The sequence below is a fragment of the Fringilla coelebs genome, assembly GCF_963513975.1.
Source record: "Fringilla coelebs genome assembly, chromosome: 3".
Taxonomy (NCBI): domain Eukaryota; kingdom Metazoa; phylum Chordata; class Aves; order Passeriformes; family Fringillidae; genus Fringilla; species Fringilla coelebs.
In genome coordinates this window covers 37,941,132-37,964,225 of record NC_140030.1, presented here as the reverse complement: position 1 = coordinate 37,964,225, position 23,094 = coordinate 37,941,132, and positions in this window count along the sequence as shown.

The window sequence follows — 23,094 nt, the reverse complement described above, 5'->3', positions numbered from 1 at the left end:
AAACTGAAACAGGGTAGGTTTGTATTAGATAATAGTAACTAATTCTTTATTGTGAGGGTGGTGAGGCACTGGAAAAGGTTTGCCAGAGAAGTTGTGGATGACCATCCCTGGAAGTGTTCAAAGTAAAACTGGACGGAGCTTTGAGCAATGCATCCTACTGGTAGGTGTCTCTGCTCATGGAAAGGGGATGGCAATAGATGTTTTCTAAGGTCCCTCCAACCCAAACCATTCTATGATTCTATGAACCTATGATAATAAAACTATCTATAAAGGTGCTATGGTGGTGCTGCATTTTTTTCCTTTTAACAAGTTGAAATGAACCCAAGAGCCTGTTTCCTGTAGTCACCAAACTGTGATGTGCCCATAAAACCTGACTTCTGAACAGTCAAAATGCCATGCCTGGCAGAGGGCAAAAGTTTCCTATAGTGTTGTTTCCAACCACAAGAACTATCTAATGCTGTAGTTGCCTTTAAAAAATTCTAATCATATCAGATTTATTCTTTCTGCAATTGAAAATAATAACACTGAGGGAATGACCATCGTACACATCTTCAGTATCTACCTACTATTTTTCTTTCTCTAGATGTAGCAACAGTAAACTTTGCTTTCAAATCTGAAACCTATACAGAAACAGCAGCCCTGAAAATTCTCTCCTGAGTCTCCAGGCTATACTATCTGATACTAAAGCTGCTTGAAATTGTTTGCCAGAGATGAGAGCTGTGGTTGTGTTGATGATCCCTGCCTTCGAAAGCTTTTCAAGATAACAGTCAAGTTCAACTTTTTCTAAGTCTGTCTGAACTTTGGGTATAATCTCTTTAAAGCTCCAGCTAAGCTCACCAAGCTTTACTGGGTTTTTCTTCCCACAACATTTTTTTCTTACATTTGAAAACTTTCAAGAGCCTACCAAGGAGGCTGTGAAGAGCCCTTTTTATTTCAGATTCTCCTCTGACAGAGGAAAGATCTCCACAAACCATTAAAAAAAGAGAAAAATTCACAAGCCTGAAAACTGTTTTGAACATTTTCCAACTGCAAACTTCATGTGTGCCACCCTGGCAGATTTTGCTATTTTGCTGTGCATAGGACTGAACAGGATGGCTCAGAGAGCATTAGTATTCCACTTAAAAAAAGCAAATCAAACTTAGATCAGTGTTTTGAATTTTCTCTGACACTTAAGTCCACTATGGTTTTAACTCACCTTCACGTTTAAAACAGGAAGCTGAGACGAAAAAAGGATCTGTGTCTTCTCTGTACTGGCTTGGTTTTAAAGAATATTTCCATCCAGGGGAAAAGAATCTAGTACATATCTGGAGACAACATCTGGACATTGGCAAATAGCCTGCTCCCATTCAAAACACTGTTTTTTTTATGTCAGCCTGTTCTGCAGAATGTGCTACAGACACAGCACAGATGTCCCAAGAGACTCAAAGGTGTGAAGCTTTATATCGATGTTTTCTGGCACCATCACTATTATTTCTCTTGTCTAAACTGAGGATAAAGGTATCAATTCAATTTTAAAAGTAGTAAGGTTCTTACTGACAACAGCTGCAGCTCAAGAAAATTGTCTTACAGTTCATATTAAAGTCTGTGTAAGCAATTGACCAGGAAAAAAAATGGAAATTTTACTTTTCTGTGGTCTTAACCAAGCCATTATGGCAATAAAAGTCTGATTTGTTCCCAAGCTGAATTGCTACTTAGAAACTGAAAGAGAGGTGAGGTGCAAAAGGCATAGGTAAATTCAGGATATGTCTTTCTGTGTAGCTGGAATAGAACAAACAGGTAAAGTGGGAAAGTGGTCAGGCATTGAACATGCCTTTGGTATAGAATGAAGCTGAATTTCTGTATGTGTTTACAATATGGGTACTGCAATGGGGTTTTAAATTTTTTTCACTTAAAGTTTTCAATATTCTTGAACAATTGTTAAAAAATGTATGAACACGTTTGGACTTTCTCAGGTACAAGCCAAGTTTTACACTGCACAGTAGAATTGCCAGGAGTTTGTCATGAATTCCATATGGAAAGCAGATTTTCAGTGTTGAAAGCATGACTGAAATATTTAAGGTGTTTTAGTCATGAAACACCTTATACATTTACTCTGGAAAAACACTGCTTCTACTCTTAAGGAACTAACTAGGACAAAATCTGAATCCTCTTTTAACTTCCAGCCCTTTAACTCCACACACTTTTGTATTTTATGTCATGTGGATGAAATGGAAAAAATATAAAGACAAGGAAAAGAAACATGCCTTTCTAACCATAAATAATTCTTGAATAAGGTATGCACACGTATTATTGGCAGTGCCCATAGTCTGTTAAACCACTCTTAATGCATTCAGATATGATTAATTTGAAACTCTCTAATAGAAGTGCCAGATAATAGTCATTTCATTGGACCCAAATAATAAATGGAGGAATGGCACTTATCTTATCCCCATCACGTCATATTTCTATATATGCCACTCATTGTTTACAAATCTTATATCCTTAGAGAATGTTCAAACATTTATAACTTGTTTAATTCATGGAGAAATTATGCTTTAAATATACTTATTTTTTCTGCCAAGTCTAGTATGGCTAACATGGCTCAAACTCACTATTTCCTTCCCAGGAGGTTTCAATGCCAGAAAAATGTTCTCTGGAAGTTGTATACAATATTGTTATGTAGGCTTTACTCCCAAGTCTTAAGAAAAATGGAACAAACCAAAAAAGCCATTCTAAGCAAATATATCTAATGCAATGCTAATAATGTTCAGTTTTACTTTAGGTAATATGGATCTTAAAAACTGTATTAAAATATTTGTATTTTTTAAAAGTTTTTTCACCTGGATCATAATAATACACATTCCATAGTTATTTTTAGATATAACCCCATGTATTTTTTGAAATGCAATGAGAGTTGATGATACTCACCACTGTTCTAGAGGGAAAAAAAAGTCATTTAAAAATGGTTTATGTGAATTCAGAAAGGGTAATAAATTAAAAGTAGCCTTAATTTCCTATGACTTTTGCCTTTACCTAGACAAGGTAATGTCAAAGAAAATTGTAAAGATTCAACAAAGAATTTGAGGGATGTATGAAATCAGGAAAAAACAAAGCAAAACAGAAAAACAAGCAACAAAAAAAAAAAAAAGAGAAAAAAATAGAAAAAAAAAAAGAGGGGAAAAAAAAGGAAAGGATTTCCAAAAATTTCAAACCACAATGGATTAACATTTTGGATTTTCTTCTGTTTCTGTGTTCAGCCATTATCTGTTCATTAAGGACAGGGCCTGAAATAGATTGAGGCAAAATGTTAGTTTGTTGTTGTGCTGAGAGATAGTCCACTGATTTATGGATAAGAGCTGTGAAATTTGACATTTGGACATGAGATGAAGACAGCACATATCTATTTTCTTCTGAGATCATGTGTGCAATCAAAAAGAATTGTAATTATAGTATAGAATTATAGTAGCAAACCACTATGCTAGATACAGAGTTCACCAAGGGAATGTTCTTTTGTAGATTGAGCTAACACCAATTTATTGGGAAATAAACAAACATCACGCACACAAGAAAAATATTTTGCTTATACAATCATTTTTACATAAATGTTTTTACCAATGTGACTATACCAGAAATGGTAATAGGGGAAAACATACTAAGAGATACATAATAGAAAATCTCTGCTCTAGACTAAGCCTGATATGAAATATTGCATTTTAGAATTTGCTGCAAAAGTAAAAGAATTTGGAGTGAGGATAGTTTGGGATATCCAAAGACACTTACACTGTACCTTGGAAGGTAATTGATATGGCTGTGCTGTTTTATTCTTATGATTTCCCTATTTTTTTTCAGGTCTAGTGAAAAAAAAAAGTTATTTTTTACTTTTTGTGTGTTTGTTTAATTTCATCTATATTAAGATAGTTTTTTCAATCATAAGAAAGGCAAATATGATAAATGTTTCCATGACCCTTATTTTTTTTCCTATTGTATAGGACCTGTATAGATGTTACTGAATCCTGGTTTACAAATGCATTTTTTCTTTCTTTTGCAAAAGGTAGCATAATTACTATTTCCTTATTAGTATGATTTTGGTTTGCTCTTTTTTTTTTTTTTAATGAGCAAACAATAATGGTTAAATTAGAAATACTGTCAGAAATAACGAAAAGTGAAAGAATAGTGCAATGTGATATATTTCTAGTCTCTTACAAAACAAATGGTTTTTACTTCTGGAAACAAACAAACTAAGCATTGTAAATTACATTTTAAATTCAAAATATGCTACATGGTCTGGCCTGAAGGAGATTTTAAAACCCAAAAAGAAATATTTCAGATTCATTTGATGATATTGGAAGCCTGATACACAAGAAATTTGACTGAGACATATATTTATACATAGATGTATGTATATAAAAATATTACCTTCCTTCCCTAAAATTCTACTTCATAATGACTTACAGGTATGAGCTTTTTCATGAAAATCAAAGAGGAACAAGAAATTAATAAAGTGGAAATGCAAATCTGATTAACAGAATTATCTTCTTACATAACACGCACTTTGAAACATCTTGCTACAAGATCAGTAACCTAGTAAAATTCAGAAATAATTGAAATCTTATGTAAACAATAATCATATCTGCGTCTCATACACAGCGCTAACAGAAAGTTGAGAGAAGTCTGCATCAGTACTATAATACAATGTCTCCCATCTTTAACCTTAAACTTAGACAAATCATTATGCTGGAAGAATTCCTTCCCTGTACACCCAGATTTTATGAGCAGGAGAAGGAAGACATCTAGAAAGAAAGCATTCAAGTGAGAGAACAAGGTCCTGCTTTGAAAGATTCAGCTGCAAAGCATGCCTGGAACATACGGCAGAATTTGTTCAGACATTGTGGTTAAAGAGCTGAAGAATGTTGGGTAACTGTGGTGGTAATGTGAATATTGATAAAAGTGACTTTGATGCAAAAGAAACCTTAAAAATGATACTGCATTGGTTTTCAGTTACTCAAGTCTGTCTGTGTTCTCCTTTGAAACATTATTTTGAAGCCCACACCAGTGCTTGAATGTTTCCCATTCTAGGCTCTGTTTTCACCAAAGGGTAAAAGCATACTCAGTGTATTTGGCAGCATCCCAAATGATATTGCTAGCAGAAAACACCTCAGTGAAAGAAAAGTGAACTATATGTCAAAATAGATTATCACTCGCTGGAAGCCAAGAAAAGAGCTACAAGTTCTGACTTGGCCACATCTAGTTGTGCCTATCCAAGAAATCAACACTGAAGTAGCAGGACCAAACCTGGAAGAAAGTAAGTATCTGATTTTGTTCCAAGACACAAGACTGAAATACAAGGTCAAATTAAATTCAATAGTGACCAAATACTGGACCAGAAAAAAAGAAAAAAAAAAAAAAGGAAAAAGAAAAAAAAAGAAAGAATAATGTTAGGCTTCTCTCTGAGAAATGTCATAAAACAGCCTAAACATGCTCATTTTTAATGCTGCAGGAAGGGCTAATCTGTAATTAAGGCTTTACAAAAATTAGAACTGCCTATACAGAAGCCTTGACTAAATAATACAAGGTCAAAGTAAGAGAGAGTAGCGGTTCTATTAGCACAACAAAAGAGGAAATATCAAAGCAATCTCTGGAACAATTGCAGCAACTAAGTTGCCACATGTCAAAATGAACAGCCATGCAAAGCAGAGAAAAAAGAGACAAGGTTTATGCAGACTAGAAAACCTAAAATTTCCCTATCACACTGCTGATCAGCAGTGTAGCCGATACATGCTTAGCAACTAAATGGAATTCGTTCCTGAAAAGAAACTTTCTACTAGCTCTGAATGCATGATGTAGAGGGGAAAAAAAATTTAAAAAAGGCTTCAAAGGCAAATGACATTGCCCAGACCAAACCCATATCTGTCTGTGTATGATACTGACGAAAGCTAAATGGAAATGGGGTGATTTGGTATGCTGCTGCTGGGATTAGTTCTGATGGCAGCACTGCGCTGTCCTGTAACATTAAACGTGTTGCAGCATGATCTAGCTTCTGTGCAGTCTGCAGAGGTCTTTCCTTTCACTGAAAGGTGAAAGGCATCATCTTCTTAATAAGAAAGGAGAGGTGGGGAGAGATGACAGGCTAAATACTGGAGGGCATTAATTGCTGCTGCTTTCAACCCAGCCCAGTGTACAGAGCAGTTGCATTTCTGCAGTATCAACCTGAAATGGAAATTGTTACTTAATGGGTCACAGGCTAAAACTCTATCTCCCTGCTTCTTCAAAGAGAAGAACAAGCATCAGTCTGCATGCATGCATTATTCCCCCTGCCATATTTTATGTCAGAAAGCACACTGAAGGTGCAAAGACTCTTAGTGTATTCCCCACTCTTGCACTCCCTGGTCACCAGAGTGAAGAAATATGTCTCCACGCAACCTTCTGAGGGCAGTTGGCTGTGGCATGTCATGTCAAAAGGGTATCAGCACACTTCCCTGCAGGCTGAATAAGCCATGACCTGACCCCCAGTCCTGCTCTTCTCTCTGTGTGCATGTGATAGAGAAATAGCTCTAAGAAAAATATGACAGAAGCAAATCAGTAGTGATAAAGGTAGTGACTACCTTCTTAATCAACATGTGGCCCAGGTTCTTTTAAGAAAATAATGCTTCACAATAGCTATACCTTTAATTCTTTTATGCTATTTTCCTGCTGGCTTCCACAAAGCATTTCATCTGTCTAGTGAAAAAGAGAGGCTGCTGACCTTCCCATTTACAGTAACCATTGTGAGGGATTCACTTCACCTAAGCTTGGCCCCATGCAGAATAGCCCTCTAGCTTAACATATTCATTTCGGTACCCTTCTTAAAGAACACTGCCTGTATTGAACACATATTTCAGGATGTCACATTATTGATGAACCAAATGTATATGCTGTTGGCATAAATCTTCTTTTCTCTTTGTGTCCTTCATAAAAAATCCTACTTATAAGTTGCTGTCCTGATCCTTTTCTTCTTCCTGAGGCTTAGCATGTTTTGATTATATTGAAATCCATGTTAATTGACCACTCAAAGACTGGGTCTATACTTCAGTCACAAACTTACACATCTCAGCTATTTTTAAAATAGCTGTTCCTGGTATTGTAGCAGTTTAATCAAGACAGTATGGAGCTTTGTGCAGGCTAAGCATTTCTCCTCTGTACAGACAGTACTGTTGTTATTCTTACAGCAAAATAACATCTCTAAGCTGTCCTTTAAGGTATGTTGTTATAACTGGAACTCAGAGCATTTTAAGGACATGGTAAGAAGGATTCAAAACAAAAACTGTGAAAAGAAAAATATTTCTCAGTCGAAGCATAAACTCAGAATGTTTCAAAACATCATAAAGTAAAAGTGGTAAAATACCTTTTCTGGAATGCTGTTACGAATCCCATTCACTGATGATCTTAGTGATTGTATAAGAATACATGTACAAGCCAGGAACAAAATTTTGTCTGGAGGTCTTCTAGTTTGTTCCCCCAATTTGACCACCTATCAGTATTTCAGAATGGCAACATTAAAGCCCTTAAGGAATTTTTCAGTGGTCTTCTCTCATCTCTGAAGGCAACAAATTTCAGCACAGGATCTGTTTTCTGTAATCTAGATGAAAAAGGAAAATAACAATCAAAAGATTCCATAAAAACTGAACTTTTAAACATCTGTCCAGTGTATAGACATGTGAAATAGTATTTGAACTCCTTTAAAATATCTGAGACACAAATTCTTCAACACATTAAAGTTTTATGAAATATCAAAATTACCCATTTAGATTAAACCCCATTTATTAACATCCAGCAGGTCAACTTTCACCTGGCTTCATTTAGCCAAGCCATTGATCTATCTTTCCACTTATTAAATAAAAATAAAACTTTCATATTCACTGTATTTTACTGGAGTCTGCTGTATATATTTACTCAAAATAGACCTGTGACTATGTAAAGTGAAGAGTTCCAAAGTATATATTAATTGGTATTGGAGTTCAAAGCATTTTAATCAACTTACTAAAGATAGATGTTACTGTCTCTGGACCTGATTTGAAGATTTAATACTAGAAATGTTATTTTGCTCTGAAGAGGCTTCTGATGTCCTTTTAAAGTGCATGGTCATTTCACAGACATAGATTTTAGATACTTGCTTCCCCCTAATTATTTTTTCTTTTAATTTGAATAAAGTTTATTAAAAAAAGATTGGAATGAATGATTACACTTTCCATGGCCATTCATTTGCCTGCAGCACCACTTTTTAGAATTTTCATAATACAGAAAATGTGATTAAAATAATTTACTGTTCTTCATGAATAATAAATGATATAATAATTTCTTATTCACACATCTTGTACAGAACAAGCTTGTTTGGCTATATTGCTTGTCATAATATTATGAAGCTATTAAAACTTTTATGGCTTAAAGTAAGGATTCCCTAAGTTTGCTTCAGTATGCTTGGTCACATTTAGTGCAAGTTTAGTCTAGTACACAGCTACGTTTAATACATGTTTAGTCAGCTTGGATCTGGGTTCTGGCAATAGTTCTATTGTCCTCTTGGAGAATCTGCTTTTTGTCTTGTTTAAACTTCCTTAGGTTTTATATTAATTTTTTTATGCTGGGCCAGAACTTCTCAGCAGCAGCTAAAGCACTGGTGTGTTAACAACACCTTTCTTAGACAGCAATGAAACCAGCACCGTGAGGGTTGCTGTGGGAAAATGAACTCCATCTCAGCCAGACACAATACAATCTCTAGCAATCATACCTGGGAAAGAAGAGCTGTCCCTATACACAACTCTCTAACAAAAATAAATAAGTAAATAATCCAACATAAACCCTGAGTTATACTTTGGTTGATCTCAAAAGCAGCAATCCATGACTGAACAAAAGCCTATAGAACATGGCAGTAATAGGCAGAGCATGAGCAGATTTGGCATTAAAGTTTCCTTCTACTTCTCATCCAGGGTAAAACAAAGAATCTACCTAAGAATATTTTTTTTTTTCTCTTAAGGCCTTTCTTAGGAAAGCTTTCTTAATCAGCTTTGGAAGCTAATTACTGAGGTGTTAATTTTCCAAGGCTTTAGGCTTCTAAGAATGTTTGAGGTGAAATGGTCACAAGCAAAATACCAGAATAGCTGTATTCGCCCACAGAAGCACAGACATATACTTGCTCTGCTTCCATTTCCCCTGACCTTTATCAGTTGAGATAAATGAGCTCCATTTCTCACAGATACAAAAAAAAAAAAAAAACCCTCAAACAAATCCAGACCTACCCCTTCGTCACGTTTTTCATTTCAGGGTTTTCTTCTCATTTTCTATTGCTGCTCACTAACTTGGCAGGACAATTGTGCTTCGATGCAATACCCTCATTCTATCCTTTCATTAATGAGTCTGAGTTGAAGACTAGATTGAGAGAAACCCCACATGATTATGGATTATCTGGTAGTATGCCATTAGTGTTTCCCAGATGACATTTGCAGATGAACTTAACTTTTTAAGTGAAAATTGCATGTTAATAAAAAATGTGGTTTATCCTAATAAAATTTTTGAAATGTGATCACATGTATTCATGATATTTCAGGTGCTAAACCTTTTTCAGTTGATTATATTTGACTTTATAGTTTTTGTTTTCTTCCTTTTTCAATCTCTTTATTAAATTTGCATGATCAACTGTATTTGCTTTTAATGTTCAAGCTTGATGACTTATTCAAAATTCCATTTTCATACTGTTTTCACATATGCTATAAACCAGCTGGCTCCACACAAGACTTTTTCAATTAGCATCAGGATCAACCTTTTCTTCCTTCCATCACTTAATCATATAGCTGATATTAAAACACAGAGAAAGTAGGGAAGGATGGAAAGGAGGGGGTAACCTGTTTTACAGTGAGGACTTCTGATCACAGCATTTTGAACTGTTTTTATTTAACTTGGCAGGAGTTTTGCTACTGATTTTGGTGCCTTTTGGTCCAGCTTTTATTAAAGAGATTTTTTTGTTGGATTCTTAAAAGCTCCACATTACATTATTCAGAAAGGAAATCAATCTACCAAGAGAAGTCACTTTTAGAGTAAATACAGTAGTGAGCTGTGGAAATGCACATATTTTACCTTTGAAATTTCTTTGAAAAACATTATGGTATTCTCCCCAGTATCACCTTCAAAGGGCTTACTGTAATGGCTCTCTTTCTTTTGATTTCATTGGAAATTGAAGAAAACTGTCCCATTAAAAGACACTTGAGTTTTGATAGTAAAGAAACTGAGAGACTGTTTGATAAGACGTCAAATATAAAATGTATATAAACTTCAGATTAGCACCAGACAATCATTTCCACATGCAACATGGGAAACCTGTAAGTACTTGCACCCTATATTTTAAATGTTTGCAATTAATTCGTATAAGAGACATGAATTGTTTCTCCCTGATTTCATTAATACTGAAGTCAAAGGCACTCAGTCACTAATTCTGCTGTTAAAAACAATACAAAAAAAATCAACTTTCAATAACTATAGAGCATAACAACAGTAGGCAATCTGATTACTGTCTACACTATGTATAACATTAAAATTATACTGTGTGTGTACATGTTTACCCAATCATGTTCATATGCAATTTGGCTGTGCAGTAGCAGTGTGCACACACAGCTCTTTCCACTTAGGTCCTCTAGAAGGACCAAACACAATGGTGACATCTATTGCAAATCCAACAGCACCACAAACATTAGGCCCTTGGCAGAGCGGGTGTAGAGTTTCATCTTCAGACAGGAAATACAGAGATGATCCCTCTCCTCAAAGGATTTTTCATTTTCCCCTCAAATACTGATATACCTTAGGGTTTAACCAAAACAAAACCTCTACACCAATGAAGTTGCACAGCTTCTGTCAAACAGCCTGGTCTTGTAATTCTGTGTACCATCGTACTCTATCATTACCTATGGGGTAGATGTAGGGAAGATAAAGCCAAAACCTTTCCAGCAATTCACAGTGAAAGGATGGGAAGCCATGGATACTTGATATAAGGAAAAGAATTTACAACAAGCATGCGCAAACACCAGGCCAGAGAAGCCTAGATTTTGCAGCTTATTCACATGAAATAGCATAATGATAAAAAGCTGAGGCAACCAGTTTTGTATTTCTGAAGTTCCATACCATGGTGTGTGAGAATTGCTGCAAGGAATAATTTGAGAAATATCTCTGCAGATGCCTCATATTTTCAAAAATAACTAGGTCATTAATCCCTCAGGGATCAAATTCCACCTTCATTTTACTTCCAGAAGTTCCTTTATTTACAGGAGTTGTCTGCCAAATTCAGGAAAATGTGTCAAGATTGGAGTACACAACAAACAGCTTGGATTACACAAGCATTGCCTCCCTTGCTGTCTGATGGAATAACACAAGAATCTCTCTGAGAAATGAGCCATTTCCTTTCATCTATTTGGACTGAAAAGACACCATGCTGAACTGCACACTGAATCTTCTAGCGTGCACATATTTAATTCAAATGAATTAACCACACATATCTAGATAGATCTAGATCTAGGAGACAGAAAGAAAAGGATGGAAATAGAGTTCAGCTCAAAATCCATGGGCATCCTTCTTCTTTATGACTTTTCTTCAGGAGAATCCTTAGGGTTCAATCCCATGGAGTGCTGAGTTACCTCACCTACCACTAACATCAAAGGGGTTCAAGGGCACTCAGTGTCTCACAGAACAGAGCTTCAGCCTGTCGACATGTTTAAACTCCAGACATTTATTTTTTATTAATAAAATAACATTCCTTTCTATGCTCTCCCCCCCTTCACTAGTACTTTTCTCCTTTCAGGCCTGATTTAGAAAAGTGCTAAGTAAAGCGAACACTTAGTCCCTTCCTTTTCCACCCCCAATTATCCCTGACAGACACAGAGCCAAATGGCACAGAGGATTTCTTTGCCACATGGGTGGTCTTCAGGCTACAGTTCTGAAACATAGTAATAAATTCAGCACTGCCTAACAGAAGTCACAGAAGCAAAAGTTAAGGGAGGGCAAAGTTACTTTCTAACATTTTGCCAAATGAGACTGAAAAGAATGTTTTTGTTCAGAACCTCAGTTCTTGCTTTATAAAATCTGGCACCGACCTCCGCAAGTAGAATAACTTACCTTAACTATGGTCTTAACTATTCCTAACTTGCTAAATACTGAACTCCTCAGATGGGACAAAAGCAATATCAGAACTGAATCACTCAATCCCTGCCACAAGCCAGGCTGGCTGAATATCGCATCAACATTGAGTCCTGAAGGAAAGTTTGTGAGATTTACAGCTCGGGTGTCCTGACTAAGGAATAGCCTCTTTTCAAAGGAAAAGCATAGAGATGTTTCAAAAGACATTATGGAGTCTTCTTCCTCTTCTCTAATTTGGGTGAAAAATCATTGCACAACAGGACAAAAAGTGATAGTTAGAGCACACCGTGCCACTGCAGTGAAGCCCAGTACACCTATGCCACTTTGCAGTCCATGTGCCAGGTTGGATAAGGCAAAAGGAAGCATTCCAAATAAAAGGACTGAAAATGAGCTGCATCTCACCTAACGTCAGATGGACAATGCTGAGGCTGCTGTTACAATTCCCTCTATAGTCAGTAGGAAAAAACAGGGAGCTGCACTATTTAAAAGGTTTCTTTTAGGATGGATTGAGGTACTTTTCTACATGGACTACAAAAGTGGATTTGACAAACTATTGATTAATGGGTCCAAGATTCCTCTGTTTGCTGCAGGCCTGTGACTTCTCAACCTCTGGATACTGTATAGTGCTATTATCTGTGTTCCAGTCAGATAGTGAAATAATCTGGGCTAGGAAATGGCTTCTATTGTGAGTTTGTGTGGAGAAATAAAAAGAACAGTGGAGACCATATATGTATGTTCTCCTACTAATAAATACTAGTACTGAGTATCTAGGGAATATGGCAGAGGTAAACAGTAAATAAAACCAATCTCAGTTTCTGAAATGCTCTTTATTATAAGTAAGACATTATATTACATTATATATATATTATTAAACTTGTATTGTTATTTCATAAGGATGCCAGCTACTTTGATGGCATTACTTTTTAATAACAAGCTGTTGCAAGGTAGAGCATTACCTTGAAAAACTGTGGCTGCATTAGATTTGGGTAATTGCAAGGGCTGAGTCAATGGAGAAAAGAAAGTGTTCTTATATTGAAAAAGTTCCCCACCACTTTACTTGTACATTAACAGCAGGGCTGGGGGTGGAGGAGCTCATTGCTTTCAAAAGGCTGGAAACGGTTCCAACATTCCCACTGCCAGAATACTTTATTAATATTCCTTGTCTTACAGCCTGGCAAGTGAAAAACTAGAGACCTGTCATCAATTAGAATGGTGATGATGAGCCAGCCTAAAATAGGCCAATGAACAGGGTAAGTGCCCCTGTGGTTTGTCAATTACCTGAATTATTTGCAGTAGTTTTAGTGTCATCTGCAATGAATACAAATAGAAAGCACATGATGTCTGGAATGCAGCATGTTTAAGATCAGCTTTGGTGTTAACAGAGGAGGGGAAACAACTGACATGTTTTAACAGAAATATTGCAAAAGAGGAGCTCTCATTCACATCTCTCCCCCCACCTTCATACATGTTAAATAGACTCCATTCTCTCTGGCAACCCTGTGCTTTTTATAGAAGGTGAAACCTAGTGGAGGGAAGTGCAGCTCATGCTACCCTGCAGTCTGTGTCGCAGTATCACCTGCCAGTGTCACCACTCCTTGTCAGTGACTCCCCCAGAATCAAGAGAATGGGCCAGTGGGACTGATGGTGTAGGTAAATTCAGAGCATCTCAGATCACCAATGCTTTTCTCTTCTGAAAAAATTCTGTCGTAGACAGAAGTTGACAATAAGCAGAAGAAAAGGTGAGAGTAAGGATATCCAGTATTCCTGAATTCAACCAAATTATAAAGAATAATTTTTGAAAAGGGGAAGAATCAAATAAAAGAGATTGTTCCCTTTTTTGTGTGTGCTTGTATGAAAGCTTCTTAGAAAGTTTTGTGGTAAATTGCATGAGAACTATTTAACAGAAAATATTATACTCTTGTAACAGTGGACTTTTATTCTTTATCACAAAAAGTGGACTTTTATTCTTTATCACTGGTTTGGTGAATATATAGACTGATTGCTCATTTGTTGGTCTTCCTTTTACTTTTCTCCTTTTCTTTATATTTTTCTGTCCTTCTTTGCTTTGTATCCTTCCCTCTCACTTCTTCTTTAACTTCTTCCGAAATCATTAGGTAACTGCAATGACTTGACATTCATAATTATGTATCTGGCCACACTGATATTCTTTGTTATTTAAAAGAATGCATGGGTAATTATTGGTATCTCTTCAAGTTATCTGCTGTTCCTGGAGAGTATTTTGAAATGTGCATTTTATATGGCACGATAAGTTTCCGAATATTCAGTAAAATCACTGAATACAATAAAGATTTGGAGTAATACAAGGAGACCTGTTACTCTAGAACCTTCTCCTTTCCTCTTGGCTTTCATATAGCCCTGGAGGCTAAATCTACAACAAGCATCTAACCTTCATTAAGAATGTTAAAATGTAGCTGTTTAGAATCCTGGCACTCTAAATGTATGGTTTACCCATAGCCTAAGCATTCAGACTAAGAAGAAAGAAGAAAGAGGTAACTATTGTAGCTAATTTTCCTCAACATGCTCAGTGAATGCACAGTATGCACCAGTAGTATGCCCTACAAAAAGCAGATAATTCAGGAGAAGGAACACAGAAGCCCAACTCTCCTTCAGGAAAAAGGGTAAAGTTTACTGGTCTCTCCAGGGCGAGTAAAGCAAACAGTCTAGGAGGTCTTGACCACTAGAAAGAAGGAAGCTCTAGGACCCAAAATGTGGGCAGAGATCACTGTTTAGGTAGGAGCACTCTAAAACAGTGCTAAAATATCAATTGACTTCATTCTGCCTACCAATAACAGTGACTATCATCTATAACGAAAAAAGTTTGAATAATTAAGATCTTGCAAATTTCTTAAAACTTTAGAATATACAAAGCATTCAAAAGAATTGCACAATCATTGGAAAGAACTCCTTAAAATAATCTCAAAATTCCTCATTCATGTATAGAGATACAATAGAAGTGTGGAGTAGAATTTTGGCTACTTTTTTACTTGGTGCACATGCTCCCATCATGCTACAAACATTAAATGGGATGATTCCCTTTACAGAATATCCAGTATTGTTACTAAATTCCACAGTGACTGTTTTATTATGCTAATTGATAATCTAGTGTGCTCCAAAGATTAAAGGAAAATGAAATTAAAGCTACAAAATCAAAGGGTAACAACTTTATAATGCCTCTTTAATTTAGTGAAATACAATTAAAGTCACACAGAGATAGAATTGACTATGAATACCAAAATGAATGTAATTGACAGAGTAAATGTTACCGAGCAGGGCTGCATAAGAGCAAAGAGAAATGTCAATAAACTTCAGTGCCATAGAGCTGTGCCACTGAGCAGGCGCACTGAACATCACAAGTCTCAAAAAAAAGTCCTTGGGGATAGCCAGCTACAAAGAAAGCTGTGATGAATGTTTATGAAATCACAAGTAGGTAGTATTGGATGGGTCTGATTTTATAGGCATGCAAAAAAGCACTTGAAATGCAATGTGGACCGTAATTACAGTAGAAGCTTGACAGTGCACGAGAAAAATGCTCCATTGATTGGAAAAATTTGAGCTGAACATACTGCAGTTTTTAAAACCTTCTGTGCTCACAGCCAGCATTTAAAAAATGGTTTCTTTTAGGCCATAATCTGTGGAGAAGTTGCCTCAATATTTATTTTAAGTTTTTGAAATTGGTAGAGACATGGTAGTGTAACCTTCAAATTCGTGCTATTGTTGTCCGGTAATTCAATAGTTCTCCTGCGCTGGACTACTTAATAAAACATCTTTTCCTATACCAGATCCCCTGACACCTTCTTACTGGTTGCATTTGATCTGGGAGAACTGCACCAATCCTATTTAACTGAATATCATACCTTTAAATTACTTTGTGGACTGCTGGGATCAATGACAGTGTATAAGGCCTTTTCAGTGGAGATTGCCATTTCCAGTGCATCTCTGATGTTAGAAATCTGAAGGTGTTACCTCCTACAGGCCTGTGGCTATAGTGATAAATGCGTCAGTCGTGCTCTACATCCCGTGTGATATTCTTATTTATCACAAAAATCATTAACATTTTATTATCCCTGGAAGTAACAGGTATGGATCCAGAAAAAAAGTCCTTTTTGGAATATCTTCACTAAGCTTATTCTATGATGAGGGGTCCAGTTCTTCCAGCTGTCAACACAGCATATTTTTGAAATCATGAATTTACAGCCAAAGAACATTTTGCAAAATTGCCTCTATCTAGTGGACCAGAGTTTACATGAGTATAATCAGGTTTCACACAGTCAGGTTTTCACATCCTTGCATAGTAAAAAATGAATGAACCTGCACTGAGGGATACATCACAGCTTTTTAGACATTTGCAATGTAGATCTTTACATATACTAAGCATCTAAACAACCTCTATAGCTGAAGTGAAAAATAGTACCTTCTGGAGAATGATTTGTTCATTAAAGAAAGATGAATCATAGCCATACATGTCTAAAAAGCTCAAGTATGGCTATCTGCACTGTCAGCTTTTGAAATTGAGTAAAAATATTCCTTTTTCTCCCAGTCAGGAGAATAGAGGTTCTAGTTATGCGTGCTCTAGAAAATAAGTCCTGTTTATGGACAAATGAATTAAACAACTTTATTTGCATTTGACCTCAATATGATATTTATTTATTTATCAAAAAATTGGAGGCAGAGGAAGAATCCCAATGGGATAATTGAATAATCACATCATACCTCAAATATGGGGATTCTACATTTAAGTCCTAGTCTGAATGAGAATCTTTGAGTTATTTAAATAAGCTTTACATTATTACCTGGTATTTTCCCCACTATTGAAGTTCCTTCAGATATTCCAGTTATTAAGTTCATGTTGTAAGAAAATTAGACCCAATGGTGATACACACACATTACAGATCCCCAGACTGGCTTTAACACTGAGATTCACCAGCAAAGAACATCCCACCTCCCTGCTTCAAAACGTTCCCATTCAGCCTAACACAGGGCTTGCAAGCTGTTTTAATGGTGTTCCTGCACTGGAATTGTTTGCAATTCCTGCATTGTCCTCTGCCTTGGAATTGTTTGCAGCTGCTATTTGGTCTGGGTTCAAAATAATGCCAGGTGCTACGCTAACAATTAAGACAATCAAGGCCAGTGATAACCTCAACACTTTATTAGCACTCCAACAAAATACATTCAGCTCCTCTGCAATTTTCAGAAGCCAGATCATTACTGTCTTTTTTTTTTCTGAAATATTAGGAATTTCAAAGGCTCTACCAGTCAGCTAAAATAGGTCTATATAAGGGTGTGGCAGCTGAGCACAAACACAGATGATCAGTCATTCCACATTCACACCAGAATGGTAAAAGCAAAAGTAAGCACTTGGATCAAAATACAAACAGTTTTATAACTAAAGGAAGGAGAGGTGAAAAACAAGCATGTGGTGTAAAGGCAGTCACTCATCAACTCCCAGCAGGAGAACATTTCCAGCCAGTCTCAAAGCAAGCACAGGGGAAAATTTTGGGGAAGATTTGGGGAAAATCTATCTCCTCAACTTGTGCTCCTTCACTGTTGAGCACAATGTTATTTATATAGCACAAAATATCCCTTTGATCAATTTAGGTCAGCCATCCTGGCTTGGTCCCCTCTCAACTTCTTATGCACCCCCAGCCTATTCACTGACAGCCAAAGGGATAAAGAGAGAAAGCCTCTATGCTGCAAAATTACTTTTCAGCAGTAGCCAAAACACTGATGTGCTATAAGAACCATTTTAGACACAGGTCCATACAGCTTCCTATAAAAAAGGTAAACTCCAAAACAGCCAGACCCAGTACAAAGACACTACCCAAAATGAACACAAAATTTTGACCTATGAAAGAAACTCTTCCAACTGCCAAAAATATCAGATTATGGGGAAAACATTTAAATACGTTATTTATTTATAAAAATAAGGTATTTAGAAAGGTGATATTACCGGGATCAAACTTTTTCTAAAGTAACCAAATGCAAAGATATAAGGATCAGTCATCTGAAATAATACTCTCTTATTAGTCTTCCAAGTTTTGATTTAACTCAGGATTAAAATTTCAAGATTAGTTGAAAGACATAGGAAAGATCACATAATTATAATTCTGATATCAGTGTGTCCTTTAAATTGTAGGATTTTGTAAATAGTCAAACAGCCATTTGAAGTATAGACAGTAAGTCTATACTATACTATTTGAAGTTTGCAACATGCAGGAATGTTAAATGCCACTGGATAATTGAATGGTGTAGAATAATACAGACCTAAACAACAAACAACATTCTGATTTGCAAAGTAACCTAGATCTAGCCAATTTAAATAAACAAGTCAGGGACGTATATTTCAGCTAAAAAACCACATCTATTCGATCATAAAATAAAGTTTCACATCTTTACTGGGCAACGTCAGACAAGAAAGGAAAAAGTGTTCACCTTAAGCATGCACACCATCCTATTTATAGCAAGAGAGAAATTAGAAAGTTTTTTCTGCGGTTTGTGAAGTTCTGACTCCAGTGGGCACAAGGTCAGAACTTCCCAGGATTCAGTTGTAGGTTTCTTGGCCAGAAGGGTGGGACACAGGAAATAAACAGTCACAGTGACTAAGAAATAATTTTGTCTGGAAGATAAAGAATACAGGACTATCTTACACTTATCATAAATTCTTTATTAGTCCAATAAGTCAGTAAGACTCGTTTGGGAGCCCTTTGTGAGCTGATGACATCTTTACAACATGAGGTAGCAAACTAATATATGAGTTTCTGTATCAATTTGTGGGCGACTGAAATGTCTTTCAAAAACTAATGCACCAGGAAAGCATCTATGTAGACAGGGATAAAGCATAGAAGAGCCAACACCCAAGACCATATAATAAATAAGGCTAGGCCCTGGATGAAATCCTGGGGATGAGCACTGCTAACTCAATAATTGTCCAAGTATGGACTCCTCCTCCACGCAGAAGGAACATTTCATATGCAATGAAAGAGATGACAACTCCCAGGGCTTGCTGGGTCGAGGAGGCACCTTCACCATACACCTTGGGAAACACTTGGGAGGAGATCACTTACAAGCTGGCAAGTTGAAGTCTCAGACAATTAAAGGAATTATATCTCAACAATAGGAGAATGACAAAAACTTTTTCCTAATATAAGAAAGCAAATTGGATAAAGGACAGAAAGGCAATAAAGAGTAAAATTTATTTCCCTGACATAAAAGCAAAAGGTATAAAGAAGAGCAATTTCTCTTACCCCTACTTCTTTACTTCTTTTGTTGCGACATCTGAAAGTAGGTTTTAACATTTTTCCTTCTTCATTTGCAAAAAGAAGCTGCAAAAGAAATCCCATCTTCACTGCTAAGTCTATGGAGACAGAATTATTCTGACACCACCAGGGATGCAAATTCATCTGTTGTAGGCTTTGTCACAGGGTGATGAGCAAACAAACAGTAAAATCTGCTTCTCCCAAACTTATGGAAAAGCTGTGATTTGGGGAGGTGAGCTGCATCTTTATTTCACATGTACTGGAAAGATGTTATTGTCAAAATTTCTCTCCAAATGTTATCAGACATTTCTTGTTTCTTCTTTTTTACTATTTGACAGTGAGTGTGGGAAGGGAGGTCTTCATTTGAGAGATTCAGTTGCACTGTGTCAAGGCTTCACAATAATTTTAAAAGTGCATTGGGAGGATAATTTTACTGATGTAGTGCAATCTGATCCAGCACAAAAATTACATATCAAAACTGACATTGGTGTATTACTGTAAGGGGTTTTTCATGCCATCATAATGGCAGAAAGGAGTGTATAGCAGAATACTGACATAATTTTGCTTTTTGTTTTTAGTAATTATAATCTGAAAATTTCAATTTTACCCTACATATTTGCTTTTCTCCAAAATGAGGTCTGTTTTGGGACCCTTTAGAGGTCTGAGCTAAATGACAGAGATGTACTTATCCAGACCCTAACTGAGTAGTCAAGACCAGTATTTGCCCGTACCCCTCAAGGCTCTCAGTGGTATAGACAACAATGTCAAGCTTTGGTACCCAAGATGAAGTTAAATGACTTTCCAGGATATGTAAATCTTTCCCATGCTCTGCACTAAGTGATCATCAGTCTCCACTCCATAAAGCTAAAGACAGTGAATCTAATGGTGAATTAGCACAGAGGAATGCAGTACTGTGCAAAGATAACTATTTGTGGTCCAGAGAGTCTTTCAGCAAACTTACTTGAATAGTAAGGGTTAATATGGCCCTACATATGAATGGTGTAGACACCAGACACTGATTGTCAGATCCCATGACAGCTTCTTCTTTCACTTCAAGTTGCATGTTGGCTGCCTGCTGAGATGAGATGTGGAAACTCCTGGTAACATTATCTCTTCCTTTTAACTGACATGAATGATTCTACACGTGTGTTAAGTATGGCAGGGAGAGGAGGACGCAGAAAACTCAGGGCTGCTTTTAGAAAGCCCTTAGGCACATGCCTGATACAGATCTTTGCTGCTGGGAGTAGTCATGTTCTGGTCTAGCTCCATAATGATTGCATGTTGTAGATACACTAAGGAGAACCCAACCTCTAAAACTAAGATGTGGTGCACACAGTATAGTCAAGCTGCCTTTCTATGCTCAAAACTGGATTGCATTGTGAATTTTTTTTAAGTTTATTCCATTGTAATCCATCATTGCACTTTGGTGGATTTTAAGGACAAGGAAACTTTGTAAACATTAAGTTTTGGCACCATTATAATCACTTTTGTGTTTGATATTTTTCTAGAATTAAAGATAGACACATTTACCCAGGCCATCATACTCACTGAATTATCTAGAAGAAAAAAAAGGAGTCATTTAATGCAAAGGGAATATTTAGAGTGTATGGTCAACCTTTCTGGGAATTTATGACTGACACATTTATTTGACGCTGTTAAGGAGGTCTTGGTCTGACTAATAAGTCCTTTGAGAGTCATAATTGAGGCCTGATGGATTGATTACAGTGGATAAATCTTTATTTCCCAAGCATTTTTTTAAAAATTCCTTGTACTCTTCCTACTCAGTTGCTTATAAAATACATTATCTTGTTTTAATCTTTGTAAAGAAGTTAAACTAAGCATGTCTTTATATATCTGTGTTGCATTTTTCTGAAATATTGTTTAGAGTAATTCTCCTATCTATACAATTTCCTTTACAGTAATTTTTTACAGAAGTACAAGTGCTGATTTAACTGGCCATAAAAAGAGAGCATTTATTCACAGCATCTGGCTTATACGCTGTGTTCAGAATGGCAAACGTTTTTATTTGAAACAGTATTGGTTCATCTAGACCATCCCCCTGCCTGTGCTACTGCAGTTCATATTGCACCATTTAATTGAAAACTAAGCAGCCAAATGAATCCTATTTTGCAGCATCCAGCATTCCTCCCAAAAGAACTGTGATACAATACATTGTAGGAACAACAATGGCAAGCTGGCAACAGAAATTAAGCAAATCACATTTCAAAGAAGAGGGAAAGAAAAGGATTTCAATCATGCTATAAACAACAAAACTCTTCTTTGCTGTAAGTTTTGATGCCCAGACCTCCTTCTTTCTCTCCATCTCTCTCCAACCCCTTCTCTTCCTGCATCGCATAACATTTATTTCCTCAAAGTTTTGATGCCAATTTCAGTACAATGGATTACAAGTGAGAGATCTTCATTGGTCCAGCTGGCAGTGTAAATATCATTATATTCATGTCTAAGTGTTTTTATAAGACCAATTTTCAACTTGGTATATTCCCAATTTTTTAATTTGTGTACTTAACATGAAAAGAACATTAATTTATGAATACGGCTTTGCATGCTTCTAAAAATCTATTCTCTGTTTGGTTGTTCACTCTGATAGGTATGGAAATCATGAATTATGAAAATTAGTCAAGAAATAAAAAATATTTTCTTTATTATACCATTTAATTTCTTTATCATAAAATATTTTTTGACCATATTGAATATTACTCTTTTCAGAAAGGCAGAGAAACCTTAATTTTCAGTTCATTATTAGGACTTTAAAAAATTACCCAGCCAGCTTAATTATTTCATCATTTTCCTTTTTGATTTAAACACAACCTAAAAGAGTATCTGTCTACATCTTTGCATAGCATTGACATAAGCTTTAAAGCACAACTAAGCAAGGTTATGTAATCAATCCAAATAGCAGCAGCACCCTTTCTACAACTGTGATCACATCTCAAGCAAATCAGGAACTGTCAGACTCAATATGGATTATAATTCTACTCCATACTGTGTTTTCTTCTAAATAACACTCCAGCTCCCAAAAGACTAGTTTTGCAGTAACCTTCATGGTGAACGACTGGAGACCAGAGGAGCAACTGAATGTTTTCCTGTGAAAAGAACTTTAAATTGATCCTTTTTCATAGTCATTAAAAAATGCATACAAGCATCATGTTTCCACCCCCAGCCTGGGCTGAGCATCACAACCCTGCTGCAACAAAAACTGCTAACATAGCAGAGCAATATCATGTGATCTTCAAGAAACCATTAGCCTATGAAACTACTTTTCTCAAAGAACTGAGCAGGTAGTTTGATGCTAGAGCAGTTATTTAATAATTTGACATTAGGAAAAGAAAATATGCCACTAACCTATAAGTTGCTGATATACAAGACTCAATATAAAGAATACAGATTGTATTTGCAAGGAAGTGGTCCAATGGAACATAAATTCATGGTAAATCTTGAGATGACTCTAGAACAATAGAAATGGATAATGTACATTTAATGTGGATCCTCATTTCAGACAAGTTATGAGCAGTAAAACAAAAATCTAGTAGGAAATCACAGTATGACTGGACAAGACAAGGATCAATACCCCTGAATGAAGGCCAGTGTCACAGGAATTGAATTAGGAAGGATGAAATCATAATTCAGGAATGATTCCAAGTCCATGCCTGTCACTGCTGTCTATTCTCAA